Below are 22,272 nucleotides of genomic sequence, written 5' to 3' on the forward strand. Positions count from 1 at the left end.
AATTGAGAATGAATCTCTCAGCAGTAATATTAGCTCACAAAGCTATTACCCTGAATGAATTGTCTAAATTACTTTCCATTTTGCCTTGCTCATTAGTATAAGAAGAGGCAATTATTTGTGATTAAAGCTAAGAAGGTGTTAGTCCAAGGCATTCTCTACATTCTAATATTTCTAACTTATATCTTCTTTTAGCTAAAGAACTGTTTTAGCTGAAGAATTGCTACATAGAAGGAATGTATTTTGGTTTTTGTCTTAAAGTTCATCATTTCCTTAGTGGAAATTGTTACCAAAAAAAGCGTAGGTGCTCATGGCTGTATATGTACTTGCTGTTTTATTTTGCTGAGTTGTCTGACCTGTTAGAAAGCTTCAGGCACGCTTGTTTAAATATAGATTTGTTATTCCCCAAATCTTTAAGCTGCAATGAAACTCCAGACAAAATCGTCTAGAGAAACTTTTCTAAGTGTCCTCAGTACTACTGAATCCAACTTGCTGCTGTAATTTAGAGGGAGGATGATAAGGAATTCTTGTATATTGTATGTGGTTAGTTTTCATTCTTACTTATGTTTTTTTAAAGCACTGTAGAATTACGTGACAATAGAGATAGTTAAGATAATGGGATACCTGCCCTGAAGGTGTATGCAGAACATTAAAATGCAAATAAAAATACATTGCAGTATAACAGCAGGACAAAGAAAATAATTTGTAACTGTAGGGTTTCCACGTTCTGTGTCTTGTAGTGTTCTACCCAGCATGACTGTGCTAGAGTTCATAAAGATACTTAGTCTCATCACTGTATGGCTTTATAAACAGTCTTCAGTATACCCCTGTGAGTTAGGTAAGGATGGTTCTGTACCACTTAATCCACCATTGAAATGCACCCATCACTGGAGCGGAACACAGCAGCTGTTCCATTGTGTGCCTTCTGCAACCTTTTAGGAAAGGCAGTGAGAAGTACCGCATATTTCTGGAACTGCAGAGTGAACTTTAAGCTTACTTAGGTAGAAATTGGCCCTATTTTAGGTTTAGGATCTCTTCTTGCAAAAGAGATGGGGAACTCTTACTGGGCACAACTGGTAAGTACTTCTAGGCTTTTTCCTTGGTTTTTACTCTGTGGTGTCTTTCAAAAAAAGCATTCTCAACAAACGTTCTGGTTGAGTTTGCGATAGTTATTTCTACAAAAGTGATGGCACAGCTATGAAACCTGTGGATTCCACAGAAGGTCTGGATATAGATCTGCCGTGTCTCTTTGGATCTGTGCTCTGTCTGTTACTGTGCCACGTGCTACTTAATCTGGAAAAATCAGCAGGGTGTTCTGTCCCTCTTACCTTTCTGGAAGAATTTGGAAGCACATTGAGTTGTTTGAATCATTAGGATTTCTGTGGTGGCTTGCAACATGACCTAATGGTATCCTTAGCTTGAAGCTTAACTGGTGCTATTCTTATGTGTTTTCTCTTTGCAGGTGTGTTTATATCACAGGTATAGGCTGCAGCTGTATACATGCTGGGCATAGTCCAGAGACTAGCTTTAGCATCTGCTTGTAGCTAACAGACTGCCCGCTTTGTGAGCACGCAGTCAGTCCTGCAGTGCCTTTCCACAGTGTTTTCCCTTTGTTTTCTGGACAGAGGTTCTCGTAACTGACTGGGAATCAGACTCTCTCAGTTTCCGACAGAATGAAGAACCGAGAGGTGACAGAGAAAGTCTTGGCTCTGTAGTGAGAGTGAGGTGGAAACTAAATGCAAGGTAGTGAGAGAACTGCTTGTGGCTCTTTTTTCTTAGGTGTAGAAAGGAAAGTAAAACTTCAAGGCTTGTTTTCCTAGGTTGTATTTATATACTTTTGCCGGATGGAGTCTGAATGCCATTAAATGGGGCAACCATAACCTCATCTGGATTAGTGAGTCCCAAATCTGTCTTCATACCAAAAACCCTCAAAATCAGTTATTTATGTTTTTTTTCTTGGAATTTTATTTGTGTTTCTACCTCCTATGTTGTTACTGACTGACTACCCTCTTCTTTGTACTTCACCCTTTCTGTTTGCTTGTGGTCTCCTGAGAATAAGTTGCTCCAACTGGCCTGAGAAGATGGGATATAGCAAAACCCCAGTTACTATTCTAAACTTGAACAGAGCAAGTTTATAATAGTTTAAAACATTTTTTGTGAGTAACATTTTATGAGAACATTGTCATGTTCTCATAAAATTATTGGAAGATAAATTTTATGCTCTGACTGTTAAGTCTTCATTTGTCATGTGGGTAACACATCTAACCTGCTCTATTTTGAGTTCTGTGAAGCAGTCACTGGTACTTATCTTTTTTGTAACAGTAACCAGAACAGTGTTTAGACTAAAATAATAAAAATGTAACTGAGCAAGTAATTTTCAGAAAATGATAGTTACAAACCACAAAAGGGAAGGTCTGAAGAACTGTGTGCAAGCAGTTGACTGCTCATGTTACTTTGTATATATCTCAACACTTGACAGTTAGAAAGGCTGGAAAGAATGCAGCCTTAAGCCACTACGCAACTTCTACTTTGTCAGCAGTCTGGTGAATATGTAGTTTGTGGTACAGAATTTCCTTCTTTTTTGGTAAGTGAAATGCATTTGTTTGTTCAGATTGTGATGTATTCTTTTGTCTTGAACTAATTTAATCTTTACAGATGAGTTTATGTGGTCATCCTATAACTTGGAAGGGAAAATAAATTATTTTATTTTGCTAAAAGAAAAATAGGTATTTTTTGTCCGGCCATTGACTACCCACCCCCCAACTTAACTTTTTGCTGACTACATTTAAACTTAGCTGTATTTCAAATAGAAACTGATAATACTATTATTTCTTACTCTGTAGACACCAACATAAAGCTTTGTCTATCTGTCTATCTCTTCAGCAATCTATAATCTCACATGTGGAAAAAAGATTTTTAGAAAGAATAACTTCTGTGAGAAGAAATTGTGCCATAAAATGCTTGAGTTCTCTAGCTTGATCATCTTCAACAAAAACTTAATGTGTAGTTTTCTGTATGTCATGGGTCATTTAAATAGAAATGTTGTTTTTAAAAACATAATATATGTGTCTGTACCTGTTCTGGTTTTTAAAGCCTGGTAAGGTGTCTTGTATTTGGGGTGGTTTTTTGTTTGGTTGAGTGTTTTTGTTGTTGGGTTTTTTTGGGGGGTTTTTTGTTTTTTTGGTTTTTTTAGGGAAGTTATGGGTTTTGGCTGTGATAGAAACTTGTTGGGCTGTTAGAAATGGAAAAAAAAGTTTAATTTTAAATATCAAATGGTGAAACGCCTGATTTTTAAAATTGCAGACTTGATACGGCTTCATTTTGCTTATTTCAGTTTACTGTAGGATAAAATCAGTTTAACCTGTTTTGTTTTCTAGAAGCATGTCATACTGAAGACAAAATGGTTTACCTGAAGTCTTGATTTTTCACATAGGGAATCTAATTTTTACTTGGAGTGTATCTAAATGTACAAAAGCAGTTCCTGAAAATGAATAAGGGTCTTAATTTGCTTGTTACATTTATATCTTCCTGCCTTTTACAGGGCTGATAATTCCTGCCAAACTTCTTGGGTCTGGGCTTTTTGTTTTGTTTTAATTTCCTTGTTGTTCTTGTATTCTGTGAGGTTGGCTGGATTGTGATTGCAGGATTGTACCTGAGGGAGAATAATTGACTTCTGCATGAATCTTTCCTGTTTGCTGCGAATTAAATTTTGGGCAAGCAGAGTCCAGTTTAAGTTGATTCAGAAATAAACTACAGAGCAGGCTTTTATTGTATAAGATCCCATTCTGGGTTTGTTTCACTTCATGTCCATGTATGAGTCCATTTGGGGTGATACACAGCTATCATTCCTGTCACGAGGATTATATATACTTGCATTTGGGCGAGTGTTTACCTGTTCTCTGTCAGTTCAGCCTGCACTGCTGTTGTGGTTTTGACAGTGCAAATGCTGAAGCTCCAGTGTTGTAGCTGCTCCTCTCTGTTCAGTTACATTTGTTTTATAAATTTTAGCAGCTTCTCTAGACAAGAAGTTTTTCTTTACTTTCTTGATATGAGCTCTCACAAAGCCTAGAATCTTCATATGCTTTCTATTTCCATTCATTAGGCTGCAGTGCCAAAAAATATTAGTATTTCTTTATTTGGCATATCTAACACACAGAGTTCAATATTACTAGAATGGAATACTGCAGTATTTTGTATTTGTTTTCTGTAAGTTTAAAGCAACCTTTTGATTCACACTTGCTCACAAAGCTCATCTCATCACAGTCCCATATTTCTGCTTACTGGATTGCAAATTCCATGCTGGAGGCCCAGCAGCAGTTGGAGGAAAAAAAATGCATGTGGCAGTATTAGGATAAACCTTTCCAACTGTGCTGGCTAGTATGTTGATGGTTCATTTGCATCACAGTAACAACTGGGTTCAAGGCTGAGGAGCAAAGTCCTTGATAGACTTTTGTTGTTTATCTTGAGGGTGTTTCTGGTCCAATTGATTGTAGCAGTTTCTTCCTCCCCTTCAGAATTCCTTCTTTTCATTTGGTTTATCTGTTCGTTGTGAAATAAGTATTCTTGCCCGAGAGAGGAAGCCTGTTTTAATGATGCTGGGATTCTATTTGGGCTACTTACGTTCTTTGTTTTGTTTTGGGTGTATGGGGTTTTTTTGTTTCACTTGTTTGTATGTTTTTTATGTAAGTTAGTGCTGACTTTTTGACCTTTTGTATCATTTATTGTGTGCAACTTTTAATGGCTTTTCTTTCTATTAGCTTGAACTAACCCCTGATTCCCTTCTGGGATGTGTAGCTCAGTTTTTTTGTGAGGAGACCATGATAGGGAAAGACAATTGAAGCCTGGCAGTGGAAGAAGCAAACAGAATTTATATTACTTGAGGAGTTGTATTCTGGTGTAGGAAAAGTGGCTCTGTTAAGTGTCCTTGTTTGCTCATTTCCCCACATCTGTTTCTTCGTCAAGTATTTTCTTCTTGTTCCATTCAAACAGGTGAGTAAATCTTCAAGTCCTGATTTGCAGAAGCAGCAGAGTACCAGCAGTAGCAGCACTTGTGCAGCAGCTAATGTATAACACCAGGGAAGGCAAGTTTCCAAGGGATGAGAGGAACAAAAAATTGACTCTGCCAAGTAAAGGGAAAATGAGCTGTTAATGATAAGCTATGTCTTTATTCCTAAATACTTTTAATGAGTAAGCATCGCAGCAATTGATAAAGGAGGTCAGTACCATTACTGATATTTATAAATTGGTAACTGAGAGATCGATCCACTTCTTTGCTCAAAGTCAGTCAGGATAGTGGCAACATTCATTACCCTACATTGCTTCTCAATAGGAAATGGCTCAGCAAACAAGAACAAGATTTGGTGGGGTGGAGTGTTCATTTGCTTTGAAGAACTTGACTGAAGATCTGGAACTACAGCCTGTTTCTTTGATCTCAGTTCTAGTCCTGTCTTCTCTTCCTGCAAACTCCTACAATTGCTTATCCACATGCAACCGTTTAGGGGCTTCTGTGCACAAAAGCTAAATCTGTGAAATATTCTGGGCTCAAAGTGGGTGGGGAGTAAGGACAGGTGTCTTCAAAGGTGTTTGTTAAACCCAGATCATGTAATGATCCTGTATGCACTTTGATTGAGAAGTAAGGGACGGTGATGGAGCAGTGACTAGGCAAAAAGACGATGAATATCTTTGTAAAGTGCTTTCTTGAATTCTTTCCAGTTTGCACTTGTTTCAGGAGATCTGCATCTCTCTATGCAAATGTGGAAGATCTTCATTGCTTAGGGCTCAGTCATGCGGAAGTGGTAAGAATTATGGATTGAGTCCAGGGAATTACTTTAGGCACAAGAGTTGTCCCGCAATCATCAGCATGTAACATAGACCTGTATTGACAGTGGGTTTATTTCTTACTGACAGCAGTTCTGAGACAGTTTTGAAACAAGCTGAAGAAACTGCATTGCATGAAACCTAGGATAGTCTTCAGGCACAATTTAAGGAGATTGTGAAGAGTATGAGGTTTTCTTCTGGTCTTTAGTGCGATTTTGTTCTCTCTACAAGTTTGGTAAAGAGGTGGTCTAGCCTGTAAAATCATTTTTTCTGTGAAAGGGAAGAGGTTTGGTTTCTGCTAAGCCTGATGAAAAACATGGGTATCATTCAAAAATAAAACTGCTTATTTCTGAATATGCTCAATTCAAACAGCATTTTCTCTTCTACGATCAACTAGTGATTTCAGACTTCCTCATGGTTCCAATACTTCAAAAGCTCTGTCTTTTGATACAGACAAAAGGTTATTTTTGATTTAAAGTAAGAATTTATTTTAGACAATTTTGGGCCTAGTTTTCTCAGTCGTGTCCATTACTATGTCTTGGGTTTTTGCAGTGTCTTCAGAAGGAGTCAGGATTGAGCTTTCCATGGCTAGTTGCTGTTTGGACAGTGAGCTCTTCTTCTAGTTCCATCTTCCACATTGGCTTTGTGATGCTTGGTATCTTAAGAAGGTTTGGAAATGTTGCTGTGCCAAAAGATTGATTTCGTAACTCTCTTATCTCTGGTTCCTGCTATAGTGTTTTTAGGCTTTCTGCTTTAACAGCAAATTAGGTTACTCCTCTGTGGAAACGTGAAAAGCAGTGACTTTTTGTGAAGCTCCAGGTTTGTGCAGTCATCCAAAAAAGTCAAGCTGAACAAAACTTGAAACTAGTAATGGACTAACATGTAGCGTGTCATTTAGGGCAACATATGGCTGGTGGATGATACTATTATCTGAGAAAATGTCATCCCTGTTTTGAAGATGAGTAACTTTTTTAAAATACAATAAATGTGTTGGAATTAAGTGGTGGAATAGAGTAAAAATGCTGCTTGTGGTTTTTACAGTGGCTCTGAGAAAGTATGTCAGTAAAGGAAGAGCCTTGGAAAAGGTGAAAAATTTTCTTTACTGAAGGGCTTTCCTTTTTTGGTAGGAAGCTGGAATGAGGCAAATGAGCAAAGCCATTACAGTATGGAAATGGTGTTGTTTCTTCTTTTAAGATTACTTGAACACAGAAACAATGACAGACTGTTTACAGAAGCACTAAAATGGCAAAAGAGGGCAGAAGTAATGAAAAGACATATAGTTTTCTTCTTCATTATGATGAATTTGCACAGTTTCTTTGCTGTGTAGCCTTAGCTTGTGTTGTTCTAAGTAGCTGCGTAGACTTACCTTGTAGTAACAGGTTGAGAGGGGGTAACTGATTTAAAACTCTCTATTCAGCTGGAAACAAGACACAGGCCTTGAACTGGGAAAACTTGCGTTCTTTATACGAATTCATAAATTAACTTCTGGAAAACAAAGCAGACTCGGGGGGGGGGGGGAAGGTAAAGGTGGATGCTGTAATGGAGCAAATCTGTTAGGAGAGATCAGAGGAAGTGTGTTCACATGTATGGCATGTATGTTCTGGTATGCTTTTGAAACTGCTGGGAACCACTTCTGATACCTGCCTGCTATTTAGAGCTAGACCCAAGTTGCAGTGGGCTGTAGTGGTTGGATCTACTTCTTTTGGTATGTTTTATATAGACTTGATAGTCTAAATCCCTTAATCTGGTCATGGGAAATAATGCTTTGGCCAGAAAGAAATATTTTGGAAAAACTACTTCAAGAAAGTCAGAAGAAGGTTTTGGTTTGGTTTTGGTTTTGGTTTGTTGGGTTTTTTTGTGGTGGTTTTTTTTTTTTTTTTTTGGTTAATATATAAGTACTTTAATCAAATATGAAGTAGAAATAACATTTAAAAAAAGAAGGTGGCTGTGGAATGATGAATTCTTTCTGTAAACTTTCCTTACGCTGTTCTTTTCCAAAGTCTGGTGTTAAGATGTTTTACAGTTTGCTGTAACAAATACTGAAACATAGCAGAAATATGATCTAGGAATAAACACACTTTAAAAAGAAGCTGTTTACAGTTATACTTTGCTATGCTCTGTAAACAGAATTGAGATGGGGATGAAGTGGGACTTTTTTTTTTTTTTAAGATAAAATTTATTTTAACCAAGAGCATTTCAGCATTCCCTTTCTCACATTACAATCCTGAAAGGACTGTTTTGTTACTGCTGAGGGTGTGGCAAACAGAGGGTGAGAATGAGAGGCTGAGGGTGGAGAGGAACAGCATTTTTTTTTAATAGGCTTTATTGGAAAAAATGTATTCTGAAACTATGCTTATGAAGTCAACACCACAGATTTAAGGATCTGTATAAAACAGGTCTGTGTCATTTATTACTTGTGGTAGCCCATATTGAATCATTTAGGGTTTTTTACTGTTGACTGATTTAGTTGTGTACACCAATACAGAACACTGTGTCAATCTTCTGGTTGTTTTTGTTGGTGTGTTTACGGATGTATTGTGTCCAAATTAAAGGTTGAACTACCTGCCTTTTTTCTTCTTTAAGAGTTGAAAGTGTCTGTCTGTGGGAGCTGTGAATTTGTGAGGGAGCCTGAATGCTGCTGCTTATTTTATGTTCTTTTTTTGATGATTGATTATGTTGCTGACCTGAAGGCATGGGTTTGGCCTCTCCTAAGTAACTAATAAGGAACATTCTGTCAAGCTGAGATTTAGATGAGGGGGGAATAAAGATGGATTTTGAATCAAGCTTTGTTGACTTAAGATTATTCCAAGAAAATCAGCCTCTTGGGATTTCTTGGCATCGTTTTTATATAGCTTCAAGACACTGTGCATTTATCAGAACTGCAAAAGAAATCAGGCATGTCACTTCAGATACAGAAGCTAAGACTGTTTTAACTGAAGAGCATCTTTATTTCAGATAGCATTGAAAACAGCTAAAAGGCAAGGCCAAACATAGCAACAATGAAAACAAATGTTTGTTGGACAAAGCTGTCTTTATAGGGCATTAGTGAACGGGAGAAGCCATCTGCCGAAGATTGGTGGCTGAAAACAGATTTTAATTAAGTAGTGCATGATCAGGAATTTCTGCTTTTGACTGCAGAGTGTAGTTCTGTTGCAGCAGGTCAGTGGACAAAGTGGGTATTTTTTAGCCTGTCACCCTGTTGTTGAGGCACAGCAAGACATCTCACCTCAATGAGATACCTTTGTGGCTTTCTTAATCGATGTTTTTCTTTTCCAGTGCTATCACTTTTATCAGGCAGTTCTGCCTTCTTGTAAAGAAATTTTTTTTTTTTTTTTGCTTGTTTATCAATGTAATGGTAGATATTTAGCAGATTGCCATGTCTTGGGCTTAGCTTTTTGAAGTGTGCTGTAATAGATGGATTTTTGTGTTCAGTGCTTGGTAGATAATATGCGCTTTTTTATCACACAGTTTCTGTATCTGCTGGCTAACTAGGTATCACCTTGAGATTCCCTAATAACCTCCTTCATCTGTTGGTTCGTTCTTCTGAATTTTACTTAGGTAATTCCTTGTTCTACAGCATGCTTTAGTAGAGCAAATGAACAGCAATTACGTTGTGCTACTCATGTAAGACAGAAACGCAGTTCGCATCTTCTGTTGTGTCTTACGAAGTATGTGTGTCATGACCGCTTACCTGAGCAAATACAGTATTAGCAGCGATTTCCTAGATGTGCCTTTTGATTTCTCAGTAATGACTCCCCATTTTGCTTTTTACGTGTTCTTTAGTACTACTAGGCTATCTTTTGTAGGTATGAATAAAACAATGATAGGAAAAGCTCTTGGGCTCTGGAACTTGGTTATCTACTCTAAAACTGTTAAAACTGATACAGTTTTGGTCCAGGGCATCTGTCATTTCCCAAGTGTGATAACAACTTTCCTGAGCCATGAGTCTGGGAGAATTATGTTAACAGGCAGGTTAACGCTCTAGCTGAGAGTCGGAGCTTAATGGTATGGATGCCATCTGTCTGTGCTGGTTGACCTCAGTGCCATGTAAAGGTTCTGGGCATATTCAGTTTTACTTGTTATATTAGGCATAGCTGCCTAGGTCCATCTTCCTGTCTTGTCAATTGAGTACATAGAGCCTATAAGCCAAATAGGTAGTATTTTCTAATAAGAATGTTTGATATATTTTTAACAACGGTATTCATGTGCTGTCAACATCAAACACCAGAAGGTAATGGCAGTTCTTAAAGGAAATTCATTCAACAGTTACAGTGGTGTAAGCAATTTGCTGTTCAGGGTCATTTATTTAATAATTAAAAAAAAAAAGTAAATTTAAATAATAACTTAAAACATTGCTTATAAAATCGAGAACAGTTCAGTCTTGTTAGTGATCTTCTAAACTAGTTAACCTACTGACAAATTTATTCATCCGATTGGTAGTCAGGACTGATGCCCTCTGTGCATGCAAGTCTTGCTTTTAAGGGTACTTCAATTCCTTTTCTGTTGCTTATGCTTTCACTCTGCTTATAAGTAGTCCATTTCGTACACAGAACGTCCACTCAAGGGGTTTACTGGCAACTGGCACAGGTAAAATAAGTGTTAGCCAATTAATTCACTCAAAAGATGCCTTTTTGTTGGTCTGACTGTAATGCAGTCATCTTTACCTTTCCTTCCCTTCATGAAGGGCATTTGTTTAGCCCTAACCTCTTCTGTGAAGCTTTCTATACAGGAACTAAAGGTTTCGGGCCCCCTGTGTTGAGTTTACTTGAGGATGTGGAGAGGAATGAGAGCTGGTATTATTTCTTGTAACAATAATGAAAGAATCTTTGGCTTACTCTGTTCATCACGAAGAAAGCTTTTCTTTAACCAGACAAAGAAGAAAAGAGAATGTAGCAGGTTGTTCACTGATCTAAGCATTTCAAGTTACAGCTAGTCTTTCTTTTTTTTTATAGTGTTTGTGTGGATCTTGGCATTGGGGTCCTTTGAAGCTGCCTCAAAAGTGTTTTCAAAGAGGGTACTAACACCTATTTAAGGTCGTCTATCTTTGACCTTCCTCCTGTTGACATAGATAAGAACAGTTCAGAGGCACACAGAATAGTTATGGAAAAAACGGTAACATGAATTACAGTTTTAGGAATCTTAAGTCTTAATAAGCTCACACTTTCACCTCACCTATTTCTGCTTTGCACTCATGGTCATACCTCTGAACTTGAAATGGTGAGCTGACCTAACTGCATTGAGTTGTCCTGTCTGAATACTCACTGTTTTGATTTTTCAGACTACCCTTTTGAACCTGTGTCTTCACAACTTGTTCATATAATTTCAAAACAAAGTATTAGATGTTTTATAAGACAAAAGGAAGTCTCTTAGGATAACTTGAAATGCTGGTTTGAGGGAAAATCTTCACTTTAGATACCGGTTTATTATAAAAACATTTACTAACACTTGCTGTTCTTTCAGATCTCTGGTTTGATACAGAACATTGCATGAAAACTACGAGTTCTTCCTTTCCATATTAAGTGACTTAATTTACTTGGATATGTTTCAAACAAAACAAAGTTTAATGGAAAAGTGCTTGATTCCATCTGTCTGGTGATTTGGGGGGGGGGGGGCTGGCCTTTAAAGAGACTGAGAAGAACTCAGAACATGAGAGGGCAAATAGTTCACTGGTTGCTGCTTTTATTCTAGATAGATTCTCATGAATATGTTTTCTTCTGAGACAAATATTAACAAAACAGGAGTTGAACAGTGCTGATTACATAAGGGCAATCTTTTGAGCACAAACTATTGCTTACGACTGTCAGAAAGGCTCCATTTTATGACTAGGGGCATCTGAGAAGTAGATCAAGTTGTTTCCAACTTCTGGTAGTTGGTTTTGTTGCGGCTCTCTTGTCTCCTCAGAGTTTTCAGCAGTGCATTGGCATCTTTAAAGTTTTCTTTAAATTTTGATTCTTGAGAGTTACTTCAGTGGTGTTGGGATACCTTTGCTGTGTGTGGAAGCATGTGTAAACTTTTATATGTGTGATTGTGATGTGCATGAACCCGAGATTGACAAGTTTAAGTAGTTACACAATTAATGAGGAAAAAGTATGATCCTTATAAATCAAAATGAAGTCCAGAATGCTAGCATAGCATTAATTTCTCATTTTGCTGATGTAGCATGTATGTTTCTAAATGGACTTCTGCTGTGAAGGCTACATTCAGTCTAAAATTGGGGAAAGGTCAGTAGACTAAAATCTCTTCTTACGATCCAAGCAACCTGCTCCTATTTGACTTTCATTTTCATGACATCAGTACACTGTTCCTATCCCTCTGCTACCCTCCAGCAGCTCTGGTCAGTGGTGATGTTTTTGATCTGACTACACTGGTAGATAGACTAGATCAGTGGACTTCATTGCTGACTGCTTGAGTGCATAACATGATGAGGTGGATAACCCATATGATCCAAATGCTTAACTGCATGTGTTGTTGCTCTAATTTGCAATGCACTTAATCTCTACAGCTGGTGCAGAGAGGCACCATGCATCTGAGGTCCAAATGTTCCTGTTTATTATGTAATTGCTCTGGATCAAGTGATTAGTTGAAATACCTGTGACTGTCATCTGTTATTTAAACAGCTGCACGTATATATAGTTTAGAGGGCATATTCATGCTAGGTGTAATACTTCCTGATAGGAAAATAGTGTTTAAAATGGACAGAAATGCATCTACAATGTTAATACAAAAAAACCACGGAAGCGTTGAACCTTCCCCAACCTTTGGGTACAAGACCATAGAAGTGCTCTCCAAGATGAATCTTAAAGGAGAATATATTTACTTCTGGGTGAATTTTCTTATAATTGTTTATCTTAACACTTAATGAAGACCCGTACTTATTTAAAGGATTTTTTTCACTTTTTTGTAACAGTAGAAAAACATACAAATGCAGTGAGCTTTGCTGTAAACTCAGTACACTGTAAAATATGATGGAATGTTTGTATTAGTTTATTGTACTGAGAAATATTCAGACTAAATGGTAGGAAATGGAACAAGATACTGCATTTTAGAGCTGTGTGATAGTGATTAAGGAGAAATAAGTTTGTGTACAACTAATTTGGTTCCTAATTAATCATGAGCATTTTGGAGCACAGCATAGAAGGAGGGAGCATGTTGATGGATCCTTAGTTTAGAAGGTGGCTGAACTATGTTGGGAACCAACAGACAGCAGGCAAAGTTGCTTGTCAAGTAGGAAGTCTTGAAGTGAGGTGGAGTAGACTTGTGTCCAGCTTCTTATTTAACAAACATGTGGATAGTACCAATGACCAAGACGTGCAAACCTGGCAGTTTAATGGAACAGTTGGCCCAGAATGGCATGTCCTGAGGGTCCAGAGAGCTGTTTGGAGTTGACACAACCATGGTGGTGATGTGTCACCGGTACCAGTTGGAATGACCACACTGGCACATCAAAAACTAACTTGGACAGACCTTCTAGGGGAATAAATACCCATCCAGGTCTTGGGCTTCCTGGAGAGTGGGGTTTGCAAGAGACAATGTGATTGGGTTTGGCAGGGGAAGGGGGCCCTCTTGCACTGCATTTGAGATCCCATTATTCCAATTTCTCAAGTCCTGAAGACAAAAAGGAGGAATTAGAAGACTCTGTCATAGAGCTGTAACCTCAATGGGGTTACAGAGATACAGTGAGGTAGCTCAGAAGACTGGACTGCTGCAATAGATGGATAACAGTCTCTTAATGAAGGACAGATAGGGAAGCCAAGAAGGGGAGGTTGTGCTCTACACAAAGGAATGACTTGGAAGCATGGAGCTCTGCTACAGGATGGGTGATAGGCCTGTCGAGCCCATATGCCTCAGAATCGGAAGATAGGGCAGCAATCACAAATATTATGGTGGGCATCTGTTACAGACAGCCTGATCAAAAAAGGAAGAGGATGAACCTTCCAAGTAACTGGATGACATCTGCTAGTGGAAGGCCCTTGTTCTCAGGGACTACTTGAAACACTCTGCTGGAAGGGCAGCACAGCAGGATACAAGCAATCCAGCAGATTTCTGCAGGGTGTTTGGGATAATATTCTGACTTGGATTTTGGAAGGATCAGCTAGGGCAAATGCTTTGTTGGATCTGCTACTTGCAAGTAAAGATGAATTGATCAGGGAAGTAATAGTCAGTGGCAGCCTAGGCTGTAGTGGCCATGAGATAGTAGGGTTTCAGATCCTGAGGGAAGTGAGGAGGGCAACTGGCAGACTAAGGCCCAGAATTTTATCTTGTTTAGAGAACTGGTAAGTGGTGTCCTGCAAGAGGTTGCTGTGAAGGGCAAAGGAGCACAGGACATGTTGATCTCCAGAGACCGTTTCCTCAAACTGCAAAAATGACTCATTCCAGTGTTCATGAAAATAGCAGGCATGACAGTAAGCCTGCTAGGCTGCAGGAAGAGTTCCTGACTTGAGCAAAAACAAAGTCTACAAAAGGTACTGGTACTGCTTACATGTGCAGGAATGGAATTAAGCCAAAGCTTGGTTAGAGTTGAAACAGTAATGCGGAGAGCAATGGGAGAGCTCTCACAAGTATGTGGACAGCCAAAGGAAGAGTAAGCAGAACGTGGCCCTGCTGCTGAATGGAGTAGGCATTGTGTGACAACATGGGGATGCGGTGGGGATCTCGGAAGGGATCTGAGGTATTCAGTACTTTCTTTGCCTTGGCTTTCACTGACAGGGCCTGTTCTCAGGTGTGGCAGAATTTTAAGGAGCAGAGAGAGATGCCATCCATGGTAGAGGAAGGTCAAGTTACAGAGTACTTAAGTAAAGATCAAGTTACAGAGTACTTAAGTAAAATGGACATATACAGGCTCATAGGACCAAGTGAGATTCACCCAAGGGAATGGGCTGTCACGATTGTGAGACCTCTCTCTATCATCTTTGACAAAGTCATACCAATTGGGGAACATCCTCAGTAACTGAAAGGTGGCAAATGTTACAGGCATCTTCAAAAAAGACAAGGAAGAGTTGACAACTACAGCAATGAGTGAAATGAATGGATGTGTATCATCATGATACTATGAAGACGATAGAGCATTTGACTTGGTATAAGTCACATAACAAATGCTTAGGTGCTTTGGATCTCTATAAATTCTGTCTGCAGGTATTGCTACATATGCTGTTTTCTGAAACTTCTGCTCCTAGCATTAGATTAGCTCATGGTAGGAGAACTTACTTTGGAAGTGAACTTTAGGAAGTTTGGAAGTAAAGTGCTGTCAACAGGCTGTCATTTAAGCACTGTGTTGCATAGGTACGTTTTGAACTGGACTTGATGTGGTACTCAACACTGGCAGCTTTCTTCAGGCCTGTTTATAGGATCAGTGATGTATTACTATTGTTAGTATAGCTGAACAGGTTCAAAAAGATAAAATGGAGTTTAGCTGTGCATTGACAGCAATTCTGTGTACCTCTTCAAATTAATTTGATTACAGTGGCCTTAGTGCACAGCTGGAGAGCAAGCATATCCCTTAGAATGGGAGCAGTGCTTCTGTCTTTGTTGTCTGTCTTGTCCTTGATTCACAGACAGTTAAGCCATTTACGACTCAGCTGCTGAATACCAGTACATAGGGATGACATGTCTCATAGGCAAACTGAAGCTGGTGACAGTTTACCTTATTATGACATGCTGTATGTTGTAGCAGCTCAGTAGCTGTTTCCTGACTCTCTGAGAGCTGACAACCTGATAGTTGTTCTAAGCTATGTCATTCCGGTTTGTAAGTTGAAACCTGCTTTTAAAATAGGCTTTCTATGCAGGCAAAGCTTGAGCAAGTTTGGAACCATTTAAGTTTGATTTTGTGTTTTACTATGAGGCGAATTACAGTGGCAAAAGAGACTTAGTTTTGGAAGCCAAGGTTAATAGATTTGGATTTGGTTCTTCATATGGTTTATTCCCCACCCTGATTCTCAGTCATTACCTATTACAAGAATACCATCTGACTTTCTAGGTTTAAAAATTATTGGAAGATTATTCAGATGTGATAATATAGTGTCGTCTGTTTTGTGGGTGTTTTAATATGTAAGCAATAAATCAATGCTTTTGCAATTATACTTCTCTTAAATTTCGATCCTTTGTACTCTAAAAGGTGGAGAGTCTTTTTCTTCCATGTAAATGAAGTAAAGATTCACAATAGAAATTTTCCTCTTTGAAGCAAGGTGCCGTGATGATGATCAAGCCATTTTACTAGTGAGCATGGAAGGCGATAGCCTAAAAAGCACGAAAGGAAGCTGTCTTGATGAAACCCTGCTGAATAGAATAAAGATTTCCTATTTGCTAAGTCTGCTGCTGTTCAAAGTCCAATTGGTTATAGTGGCAGGGTTACTGCTGAAAGACTCTTGGGAGTTATTCTAAGCTAGGGACCTCTGCTACGTTGCATTTTTCTGTACTGTTCTGCTCTGGAAGAGTTGCTGCTATTCAAGAACTTTGTGTTATGTTTATCAATAATTTTGTGAATGTGGAGGGATGATACAGGATGTAAACTTTTCTCTGTTTTGAGTGTTTGCAGTGAAACACATCTCTGCTTCTTTTCTTGCATTAAACTACTACCAGTGTAGTTCTGTCTTTGAAAGAAACACTGCATTTGCAGCTTTTCTTTAAGGTAAAGGCCAGTCTAATCTGCCGATGATTAAAAAAAAGTGAAGATCTAAGTCTGAATTACAAAACTTGAGTGAAGAGTTGTGTTCTCTGGAACAGCTAGGGCAATCCAAGATGAGGACTCTGGAATACTCTGGTAGTACACATCCTAATTTTAAGATGTTTGTCTTTTTGGTTTTTTTGTAAACTGAGTTCTGTTTCAGTCACAAGAACATAACAGACTTTCTTCACTAGTGTTTTTAACTTTCTCATTCAGAGAGATTAAGATTATTGATTTCCTAGAAAGTGATACTGAACAAGACTTCTTAAGATCAGAACTGTGTTTTATCTCCAGTGCGTTATGTGATTGATATATAAAACTGTTTCCTAGATCACAGACTCTCAGATAAATTTCTTTTAAATTTTTCAGTGTAAACTATTATTTCCAGCTTTCTGTAGCAAACAAAAAATCTGTCTTAGCTGGAATGTAGGACTCATGAATGCCTAACCTCGGGGTCCACTTTGAAGACTGTTTGTTTTAATTTTTAACCTACATAAGTGAAAAACAAATACATGGATTTGTTGCTAGTAGCATAGGAGAAAGGAACTGCAATTTGTAAGCACTTGTCCAGGTACTGAATGAGATTCAGTACTCCGTTTTCCATTCAGGCACACTTTTGCTGAGTCTATCTGTTTCTGCTGAAGACAATGCAATGCATTGCAATGCAATGCAATGAAGTGAAAGATATTTTCAGAGCAATAGTTTAACATCATACGTGATGACCTCACAAGAGTGAAGTGTCTCTCTTTGTGGCGCTGTTCTCAAAGAACCTGCCTACCCGTAAACAGTGAAGTTCAAGGGGTGGAGGACTTGTGTTAGGTCAGCACAGCGTCCATTGCATATGGCACAGTGTCTATTCCATGTAGTGAGGCTGATCTGTCAGATGCTCCGTTAGGGAAGCACAGGGATAGTAGAACACAGGAAATGATACTAGAGATTCAGCTGGTGCCACCTTCCGCAGTAGATTGCATTGAAACTGCCTCAGGATGCTCTGGGTGGATTGTATTCTGGCTATGTTGCATTTTCAGTAAAATGTACAATCATATTGCCCATTGGAGGCTGCAAGAGATGTTGTGATACTTTCATAAAAAGAGGACTAATATACTTACTTTACAAGCCAAATACAGCCCTCTATTTCACCTTCTTAGAACCTACTGTGCTACAATTATTTATTTTCCAAAGTGTGGATGCTAACCAACTGACTGCTGCTTACTCTTAAGCTAAGCAAAGTAATCTTTGTATTTAATATAAAATATAGTATTTCTAGGATTATTCCAGGATATAAAGTTTTTTAAAAATAGAAATAGAAAATATAATTATATCAAAAATACTTGCTCAAAACCTTCATATTAGCTAAAGTTTTCTTGCTTCTCAGATGAATAGGAAACCACTAATGAAGTGTTCATTCAATCCTGTGCCATATGCATACCACAGTTTAACTACTTCCCTGTATAACTGAGCCACAGTGTGGCCATGCTCTCTTGCATGCACACAACCAAGTGTAATTCAAACACGTGCATCCAGGTCACAAATGGGCTGGAGGGAAAGGAGGACGAGACTGGGGTTTTTAGTTTTGTGATTTACTTGAATCAAGTTAAATTATTTGGCCTACTTGAAAATCTAATGGCTTTCTAATGATTGTGGTCAGTCTTTAATGGACTCAATGAAACTGAACTTTTTTAGCTAGATCTCTCTTCTTTGACCATTCATCAGAAATGAAACAATAAATGGATTTGTTTGTTGCTATAGAATATAAAGCATATATAGAGAGCGCACAGATTGCAGGAGAGTCCTTAAAGAATATCTTCGAACTTCATTTTACTTCCTTCTGTCAGTTTTAGTTGTTCACTTTGTCTTTCTCAGTATACCAGTTCATTTGGCTAGTGTCTTTGCTGCTTCTTCCTATGCCACTGGCCTCTCTGTAATCTGCATCTCTGTCTTCTTATACCTTTGAGGGCTAGCTTGCCTTTGCTACAATGTTAAAAGCAAAGAGGGAAGTCTGTATTTCTTCAATAGATAATAAAATTCAATTCAGCTGTCTCAAGCTAAATCGTATCTGCCTTATTTAAAACTGCGGAGTGATTTATGCTTAATATTAGAAAGCTAAGTGTGTGGAAGTGTGTATGACAGGGAAAGAGGGATGTGTCTCAGGGATTTGGAGATAAAAGAGACTTAGTAATGAAATAGCTGCTTATGGCAGTTTGTAACTTGAAGTATGCATAAAAGTGCTTTCATGCCATAGGACTAAAAGGGGGCTGATATGATGCTGATTTTTAGAAGATTTTCAGGAAGGAGCTGGGGAGATACAAGTCAGTTCACGTCAGCACCAGGCATGTTAGTGGACATGACAATAAAGACTAGTACTAGTGAACACATAGCTAAATGCAGTGAATGGAGGAGGAAGATGGACTCTGTGCTGCTTGCAAGAGACAGTGATACTTAACAAATCTTACCAAGTTCTTAGAAAATGCCAAAAAGCATGGGGATGATGCGCATCTGGCGGATTCCATTTGTTTGGACAGAGACAGACTAATTCTGCTTGCATGTGAATTTCACAAGATGGTTGCCTGTTTTAGTCTGTCCCTTGGATTTTTCTGTTGGCTACTGTCAGAACAGGGTACTATCAAGCTGGACCTCTGATCTCACACTGTTTAATTTGTTTTAAGAGATGGAACTGAGCATAACAAAATCAGTAGTTAACTAACTGAAAGTTTCTGGAGACTGACACAGATGTATTAAAGTTACTGTTTTCACGTAAGTGTGTTGTGGACTCCGCTGTAGCTATTTCAGGGGAGTTACATACTAGGAATGCTGTAGATTGAAATTACAAGATACTGCTCAAGTTAATTTCTTCAAATGTATGTTTTAATGTCTGATTATCTCTAAGGCATAAAATACATGTATCTTATACTAACTTTCCCTTTCTCAGATTGAATTTCTTCTAATTGTTTTAAATCTTGAATAAGATAAAGCCTTAGTGGTTCTGGGGAGGTTTGCATGACAGAAATCAAAGGCTGTAAATAGCATGTGACATGTTGCTTCACTATGAAGGCTGGAGATAAGGCAAGAAATAAAATTATTAATAGGATTTTGGCTGTTTAATTTTGTGATACTATCACTCATATGCCCAGAAGATAAGATAGACAGCTCTTTGTTCTTCTAGATTAGGTCTTTTGTTGTGGTGTTTGTTGTTTTTTGGTTTTTTTGGGGTTTTTTTTTGTTTTTTTTTTTTTTTTTTTTTGTTTTTTGTTTTTTTGGTTTTTTTTTTGTTTTTTTTTTTGTTTTTTTTTTTTTTTAATGTAACATGCAGTCTGGCTTGTTTACTCTTGGGGGGTGGATGGGGAGGAGCTGTATTTTGTCCTCTGAATGTTGCTGTTGTTCATAGTCTCATATCAGGGGTTATAGTTTAAGAAAGTTCTTTCAGGTGTCCACTTTGAGGCTATCCATTATTAAGATTAGGTAGACACAATGACACTGGGGGTACCTGTTTAACAGGGGCATATTGTACTCATTTCAGATGCTTCAGGATAGATACACGAGCTACCAAGATCAGTGTTTTTTATTTACCTGCAACTTAGATCAATTATTTGGCGTCTCTTTGGTAAGTTTAATTTAATAGATGTCATTCAAATCACAGAATCTGTTAAGACAAACTTTCCATTCAGTGCTCGCTACATGTAACTGAGACTGTTACCTCTGACTTATATTTTTGATCCTATAGAATGTGAGTATCTTGGATAAGCATAGGTTATGTTGTAGAATGGTAGAAGAATACTGACATGTTATTTCTATGCAGGTAAAGTTTCACTGCTTTAATATAGAGTAAAAATATGTGAAAATGACGGCTAAGAACTAGTCTCAAAGTTTCCAGCCATTGGAAGGATCCGATGAGCAAGGATATACTAGTAAAACTCTAAAGCTACTAGTGGTTGCCTAACTAATGATTCCAGACTCTTGATAGTGGTTTCTTATTAAGCCTCATAAGATGTTTACCAAGAAAGTTTAGTTACAGCTCTGTTACATATGAGGAAAATGGAAGTGTAGGAAGAAAGTTCTTGTCAAAGTAATTTTAAAGTATACTGAAATACAAGAATGAAATCCAGGTCTTGCAAACAGCCTACAAACACTTTCTATTAGTGCCCAAGTTTTCTTGAATGTGAAGTTGGTAGGTTAAACTTTGAAGTTACTTGAAGCAACTGTAAGTTCTCCTCATGGATTTATTTGAAAAATCTAGGTTATTCTCCCTCTCTTTTCCTGTGTTGAGACTTCTATCACTACTTGTACTGCTGCAGTTTTGCATGTTTTTCTATAGGCAATGATGTCTTAGTATAAAACTTGTCTTTATGTGTTGTAAACAAGCTGATCCAAAATTCTTTCGTGGTACAAGTGAAGCTTTGTCTAAAATTATGCAGAATAGGCTATATGCTATAGGTCTCCTTTTGTGCAGCTGGAAGTAAACCAACAATTCTTTACCTTCAAACTGTCCGGGATGCAATCTGGTTTTGAATGTGCAGTTTGGCATTTCCTGTCAACAACAGTTACATGTAGTACTAAAACTTATTATCTAGTTATAAAAAAAATTAATATGCTGCAACTTCAAATGTTAAAACACCTGCCTTTTCAGTTTTAAGGTAGTGTTTCTTCCGTAAAACAAAGTAAACTGACTTGCTGAGTTTTCCAGTGGTACCATGCAGATGTAGGCAGGCTTTATGTAGACGTCCATGTGCTATGTAGAAGTAGGCAGATGTGGCATGGTATTCATCCTGAAGCTCTGGAATTTTATCATAAATCATGCTAATAGATATGAAGGGTACACTACTTATTTCAGTATCTATGTTGCTTGGAATGCAGTAGGATGTCTGCTTTTCCGTGTAAACATTTTTATGCAAACTGGAGGTTAGAGCATGATGACCAGTGCATATGTATTTTTCGAAATTCTGTTGTGGACCTTTTGTATTGCCACTGAAAAAGGGAAGACCATTGTTTCAGGCTGAGTAAATATACATGTATGTACATGTGCATTTCATATTTGTAGATATATAAAAAAATAGATGTGTGTGTGTACAGTTTGTATACGGTAAAGCATACAGCAAAATAAGGAAACAGCCACTGTTTCACTCAAAGCTGGATGTTAATCATATGTTTTTAATTTGTAGCTAACTTGATGAGGAGAAACTTTGTGAAGAAGTCAGGAGGATTTGTTTAGCAAATGTGACATGGCTGTACTAGATATATTTTAAAGCAGTTTTTGAAAGATAAAAGGAGGGATTCCAACTTAAAAAAAAAAAAAAGTATTTAAGAATATAGGAAGGCAAAAGAACCATATATGTTAGTGCATTCCAAATGACTTTGAGTAATGTAATTCCATAAGCATGATGTCCATGCTTATGGTGGAATAAGCATTTTGTAAGCCTTGTGTTTAAGGCCCTGGTTTTTATAGTGTTTGTAAAGGCACAGTGCAGAATATGTATCACAGAGGGATGAATTACTGTGAAAGGATACATTTTATTAATTGTGTTTGGTTTTTTCTTTCTCCTACATTAGTTTTAATGGTGGCAAATACCAGACTTCTTCTGTTATCTCCAAGCAGGTGTGTTCTACTTCAAATTGTAAAAGCTTCCTAAAGCTGAAGAGTTAAAAAGGACTTACAACATACACCACCTTCATTTTATATTCTATGTATTGTATAATAGCTGATCAGTTACTGTCTTGAAGACTGCAAACTGGAATTATGTGAATGTTCTTAAACATGAATTAAGGGAGATTATTTTTTAATTATTTATCCTAAGTAATTATCT

At 37.8% G+C, this 22,272-nt stretch overlaps 1 protein-coding gene across 7 annotated transcripts in view; it reads left to right on the forward strand.

Annotated features, from left to right (window-relative positions):
- The window catches only part of KAT6B (lysine acetyltransferase 6B), a 119,340-nt gene that overhangs the window by 85,843 nt on the left and 11,225 nt on the right, over positions 1–22,272 (forward strand). The gene's annotated exons all lie outside the window — the stretch shown is intronic.

Source organism: Platalea leucorodia (assembly GCF_965183815.1).
Source record: "Platalea leucorodia genome assembly, chromosome: 4".
NCBI classification, from domain to species: Eukaryota; Metazoa; Chordata; class Aves; order Pelecaniformes; family Threskiornithidae; genus Platalea; species Platalea leucorodia.